At 32.6% G+C, this 6000-nt stretch overlaps 1 protein-coding gene across 1 annotated transcript in view; it reads right to left on the reverse strand.

Moving 5' to 3' along the window:
- LOC130899709 (transmembrane protein 198) overlaps window positions 1-5104 on the reverse strand; it is a 45709-nt gene extending 40605 nt beyond the window's left edge. The window contains exon 1 of the mRNA XM_057809849.1: window positions 4768-5104. The gene's annotated coding sequence lies outside the window, so the exon portion shown is untranslated. The remainder of the gene's footprint in view (window positions 1-4767) is intronic.
- Window positions 5105-6000: the final 896 nt, after the last annotated feature.

Consider the following 6000-nt stretch of genomic DNA (forward strand, 5'->3'; position numbering starts at 1 on the left):
ATTAAACAACGTAAACATATAATATGGTACCATTATTAAACATAACCTGCTATGTTGTTTATTTCCTCACTAGAATCGTTTCAAGTACTATCGACGAAATAAATAAACTTATGGGGACCTGACTATGATACTGGACAATTTAATATAAAAAATAAATTGAAATTCTTGACTACTATTAGCGCCCTTAAAGAGAGAGAAATGCTTTAGTGTCAAAAAATTGCGGACAAAAGATTGTAAAAACTAAAAAACAAACATAAAAATAACTAAATAAAGGAAACCACAATGAGTAACAAAATTATAGACCATAGTAATAGGTAATAATTAATATATAAGTCCATAGCAAAATAAACCAGTATGAATTAAATATTAATAGTCGAATAGAAGTCATTTAGAGAGTAGAAGGGACTTTCTAGCTCTCAAATTATTGGGAAAGATTATATCGATTTGATTTCAATTGGCAAATGATTGTGCATTTTTTGCATTGTAAAATATTGAGCCCTTAACTAATTCTGAACGAGGACTAGGTAGGTAAAGGTGGTACTCAGCATTCCTAAGTGGATAGCCCTGCAACGATCTTTCTGAAATTGGAGAAGCGTGTTTACGAATTAGACAAACGGACTCAAAGATTAATAAGAAAGGAAGAAACAAAATTTTTAATCTATTAAAGAAGTCCCGGCAAAGAATCCTGCTGTTTAGTCCGAATGAATATCTAACAGCTCTGTTTTGTAGTTTCAAGATTCGCTCAAATTGAGTCGCACCACACGTACCCCAGAAGGGAAGGGCATATCGGAGATGCGACTCAATAAGGGCATAACAGACTGTTAAGTTCAGTTCTTTGGAAACTGATCTCAGCACAAAATAGGATAATCTTAATTTTAATATGTAACTCCCATTTCAAGGAATTGTCCACAACAAGCACTAATAATTTAACAGACACAACGACGTCAATGTATACACCCCAGAAAAAATATCGCATCACTGGTATTTTAGGATATTTTTAATACTTAATTTCAGTATGTAGTAAGTAGTAAGCGGTTTCAAGCAGTTATTGCCTAAAAGAAACTGTTTTTGTCTGTTTTGTGGGTATCGGGAATGTATTTTGGTGCAGCAGACATATTTTCGAATATATAAGTTATAAAAACATGGAAAAGTAATCGAGAAAATGGAAATAAAGAAAATATTTTTGTATGTGTGAATATTAACAACTGGTATGTACTGGTATGTTAAGGTACTTCCGGACACAAAACGCGAAGTTGGATCGTTGTCCATTTATCTACGTAAATCTGCGAGCATATCCAGACAAGTTTGGCCCGTCACATCAATCTTAAAAAAATATGGATACTCAAAGACCCACAAACATACCCCAAACAGGTTTAATTATTCTTCAATGAAGACGTGAAGATTCTGGTCGTTCCAGTACACGCCGATCAGCCGACCACAAAATGGAATGTTGGTACTGCGGATCATCCTGAATGCATCCGAGGTACCACTCGCAAAATTCCTATCTGCGATTGAAATCATTCTCGTGATGTGCGTGGGGGAGACAGGGACGGTAAACTTGATTGTGCATGCGTCGTAAAGGAGAAACTCTTCATACCACCTAACACCTTTTAGGGAATCGGTTACAGGACTATAGAGAAAACAGTTGAAAAAGAGGCTGATATGGAAAAATCTACAAGGGTTGAGATAGGCAAATATACATATATACTACCAACCCAGATAAAAAAGATCTACGAATACTAACAAAAGGCTTATCTGGGCACTGCAGATTTTGTTACGTAGAAGACGAAATTTCTATCCACATCATTTCGTGATTAGGTACACCTGGGAGCATATGGAATAAAAGACGAAGATCTTTGACTTTAACTAACGCCATTCCACTTCCTGCACTTTCTAAAAGAAACGGAAGTAATAGATCATCTGTAAAAGCTGAGTATCTTCAAATGCCACAGCAAGAAAAAGGAGACAAAATAGATCCTTTGGATCACGAAGTAGATGTCAACCTAATACAATACACCCTGTATACTTCTAATGCATTAGGTGGCAATTATGTGAAAAACATATCAGAAATCGATTTATTAGTTATGTTAATTTATTAACTGTACTGTATATTGGTGTTTAAGATGTGTTATTTGATTGTAATATTATTTTTTCCTAGAGCCGTTTTAACTCTTACAATGGCTACATTCTGGAGGATGAAGATGGTTGGATTAGTCGTAGTAACAATTTTTTGATGACAGACAAACTGATTGAAATTTCATTACCTTGAAGCCCAAATTTGTTTACTCGTGTGAAGTCATGCACGGATATCTGTCACGAATATTTTTTTATAACATTGATTGAGCTTTAGCGAAAAAATATTAATACAGTAGACATGTAATGACATTATAACAGGCTACATAATTTTACTACCAAAAATTCAAGATTAAGTAGTTACAAAATTTTTAAACACGAGTTTTTTACACAATCCACGATTCTGACCCCAAAAAATAAAAGAAATTATTTAACTAGTACAAAGTTCAGTTTATCTCATTAGAAAACCTAGGACCAAAGATTGTGAGGACTCAATATCTGAGTGCTGACACGCATAGTTCCTTTTGAAACCAAAGCCCCGAAATGTTTTCAAATTTTCTTCAACTATTGTGAAGGACACTCAATAAGGAGCCTACTAACAAAAAAATGTGATGTAAGTATTCTTAATAACGCCAAAAAAATTCTCAAAATTTACGTTTGATCGCTGATGCGCGTCGTTCGATTTTATATAAAAGCCTCAAAATTTGTTGGAATTTTCCTGAATTTTTGCAAAGGACTAAAAATAAGAAACGCAATAATAAAACATCATAATGTAAGGATTTTTTATAACGTCAAAACGATGAAAAACGTTCTCGTTTGCGTCCGCTTGAGTATCTTCGGTGGGTGACTGAAAGATTCAACATTTTCTTTTGAACATTAGTAGTGATTATACATAATTATACAAGAAATACGTTTTCTTTGTTTTGTTCACCACAATATAGGAATTTTTTTGATATATCATCGGTGCTCGAATGAAGTATGTATTTCAAGTATTGGGGGTAGTCATTCTGGCTAAAATCCATATCAATTATAATATTTTTACCCGCTCCCCTATCCTCTTACTAACTGTCTACATGGTATAGCCAAATCCTGTTTATTTGTAAAGTTCAGCAAATTTATATTTTAAATTCTGTTTTTCGCAATATTGAGAAGGTACTATGAATCTACGTAGATTTGTCATACTGTCTTTTGATTCGTTCTTGGTGCATGTTTAAAATGTGTTATTCCTTGCATTTTGGCCGTGTGGAATTTCTCTAGGTATCTAAGAATTCGATATTTATGTGCTCTTTCAATAGTAGAAAATTTGACAAACTTTTGGGACTTTGATTTTAAAACGCGTTTTTTTTCTTCACAATCACATCACAATTTATTAATAGGTTCGTTATTATGTAACATTCGCATTAGTTTACTAAAAGTTTGAAAAAAAATTATGGCTTCAATTTCAAAACGAACGATGCGCGTAAGCGGTCAAATGTAAAACTTATTTTTTTTTTGGCGTTATCAAAAATACTCACCTCATAAGTTTTGGTTGATTTTTTTTTAATTAGGTAAACCTTGTACTTGTTAATAATTTTTTTCTGGGTCTTCGGTTCAGAATCGTGAAATATGTACATGTTTACACGTGTTTAAAAATATTTTATCCACTCAATCTTTAATTAATTAAAGCCTATAAATATTTTTTTCGCCAAACTTTAGTTTATTTTGTGAAAAAATATTCGTGGTAGAAATCCGTGAATCACTTCACGCAGGCTTTTATTTTGTACATTATTGTATAATATTTAGTTGAATATAAATTTTATGTTCACTGATAATTTCCTCAAGACCTTTCATTACATAACAATTGATAAAGATGCTTTCCAATTTTGATAAAATCCTAAATTGAGATGATACGCCAAAAAATAATTTAGATACATTTACTTATTTATTTGTAATTTGTAACGTTTTTCTCGTATGAAGGATATGATCAGAAATTATAAATGGAACACTGTCACTAATATCCTCATTAATAATAGGTGAAAATGAAACGCTAGGAACATGATATGCAGAGAAAGAAAAACCCACCCTAAACGGTAATGGACATTTGCATGACTCAACCCTTCCACCACCATATTGTCAATGCCCCAATAAATATAAACAAAGGAAATTCTACATCGAGAGATAATTTGAAAAACGCACACGCTAACCTTTATTGTGAATTTGCACCTGCCCTAGTTCTTATCACTATTTGCCTGTTTACAGGGGTATGTCGCATAAAGACAACCAAATTTTCATGCATCTTTCATATGAATTTAGTATCAAGAGGCGATCGCTCGTCAGTGATAATCGATTTTTAATAAAGCAAACAACAGAACTTTATAATGAACGACTAGAACTTGAATATATATTTTTGAAACGCAAACTTTTTCAATAAATTATATTTCCTTATACACCTAACCTATGTCTAAGTTTCATGAGAACAACATATTTTAAATATTTAATATTGAAATTATTTCAATATTCAATATTTCTGATTTTATTATGATGAAATTAATTGAGAAAAAATAAAAATATATTATGTAAATATAAACCATAATTACGCTGCTATTATTTATAAATTAAAATTATTAATAAGAATGACGTTAACATTAACATATAATTGAAAGGTAATAATCAAACTCAAATTGATAGTGTTATTAAATAAAATGAGATACTGACCATAATTTAAACACCAATATTTTCCAGTTCACTAAACACTTCCTTTCATAACACGATTATAATCGACTATTAACTTGATATTTATACGTTTAACGATACAAAACAAAGATGTTCAATAGCTCTTTGTGTAGTATACTTAATCTTCCTCACTTGTTGTACACCGCAAAGATATCGAGTTACCGGAGCGACGAGTAGATGACAAAAAGTTGGTGTTCATTTGTTGATCGTCAATTATTTGTTGACGTGCTATGCACCGCAAGCTGCAACACAGACCGTCGCGAATTATTTTGATAAAACGATGATCGTAGGTTGTTCGCGTCGAAAGCGTTAGACTGTCGACAATCGCTGTTGCCAAGCCTTCCAAGCAGAAATTTCAATGCTACGAACTTTAATATCGCCGTTCCGAAAAAACGGAAACTCGAAGTTTAAAAACCATATGCGAATGTATAAAACACGTATAATTGTAATAACTTACTTTCACATCAATACGACATAAAACACTGAACCAACCGAGTTTAAAAAAATAATAACACAGAAAAAAATATCTAGCTGTCAAATGCTATCGTCAATTCTCGAGAGGAAAATATTGTTAAATGTCAATGTCAAGATAAAAGTCTTCATAAGATGGGCTATACGCTTGTTACGTCACAAAAATGGTTTGTCTATGGTTAATGAAAGTAGATCGCCCTTTTCTTCGTGGAAGAGTCCTTGCACTTGCATGAGTGTGGTACGAAACACAATTACCCTCTATGTAACTTTTGAACTTAACTGAGCCATGTGGCATTGTTTCTTTGAACGAAGATAATAGCAGTTGATAATTCGACTATGACTAAAATACTCTATGGCGGTTTTGAGTGGAGCTATAATTCATATTCTTGGGAATGGGATGTGCTTTCTCTATTATCTCTACTTGAGCCTCGCAAAATTAGGATACTTAAATACATTCAAATAAATGTCACAACATATTCTGGTATGAGTTTTATTATTTTCTAGTTAGTTCATTATAATGATGGCTTCAAAAGGATAATTGTGAAGATGATTCCTCATATTCTGCATTGATTTTATATTCAGTCTTTGAACTGCAGTATGATCATTGTTCTCTTTTGATATAAAAAGCAAATTTTATAATTTTGGTTTTTCCTACTTCTGAGCTCCTCTGTGATTAAGAACCTCGCTAGACTTATAAACGTGACGGTCCGGCCCTCTCCTAGCGCGGTATAAAAGCTCCCAAGA

This window comes from Diorhabda carinulata, chromosome 11, assembly GCF_026250575.1.
Source record: "Diorhabda carinulata isolate Delta chromosome 11, icDioCari1.1, whole genome shotgun sequence".
Taxonomy (NCBI): Eukaryota; Metazoa; Arthropoda; class Insecta; order Coleoptera; family Chrysomelidae; genus Diorhabda; species Diorhabda carinulata.